The sequence below is a fragment of the Cornus florida genome, unplaced genomic scaffold, assembly GCF_030987335.1.
Source record: "Cornus florida cultivar Cherokee Brave unplaced genomic scaffold, ASM3098733v1 CherokeeBrave_3.0.0_Hap2_scaffold_50, whole genome shotgun sequence".
In the NCBI taxonomy this organism is placed as follows: Eukaryota; Viridiplantae; Streptophyta; class Magnoliopsida; order Cornales; family Cornaceae; genus Cornus; species Cornus florida.
The window spans coordinates 1,952-2,500 of record NW_026775880.1 but is presented as its reverse complement, the minus strand read 5'-3'; positions in this window follow the sequence as shown (position 1 = coordinate 2,500).

The window sequence follows — 549 nt, the reverse complement described above, 5'->3', positions numbered from 1 at the left end:
GTGCACGTGGGCATTGTGTGCTAAAAAATGAAGTTTGGAGTTTGGGTTTGAAAATTTTACGGGAACTTCCTAGAAGCCTAAGAAATGCTTTGCTCGAGACGGATTTCGATTTGGAGGTCCCCCGAGTTAATTTTGCCCATTACGACTCCTCGCCCGCACGCTCGTGCACCCCGGCGTGCACGTGGGCATCGTATGCTAAAAAATGAAGTTTGGAGTTTGGGTTTGAAAATTTTATGGGAGCTTCCTAGAAGCTTAAGAAGTGTTTTGCTCGAGACGGATTTCGATTTGGAGGTCCCCCGAGTCAATGTTGCCCATTATGGCTCCTCTCCCGCATGCTCAAGCACCCCTGCGTGCACGTGGGCATTGTATGCTAAAAAATAAAGTTTGGAGTTTGGGTTTGGAAGTTTTATGGGAGCTTCCTTGAAGCTTAAGAAGTGTTTTGCTCGAGACGGATTTCGATTTGGAGGTCCCCCGAGTCAATGTTGCCCATTATGGCTCCTCGCCCGCACGCTCAAGCACCCCGGCGTGCACGTGGGCATTGTATGCTAA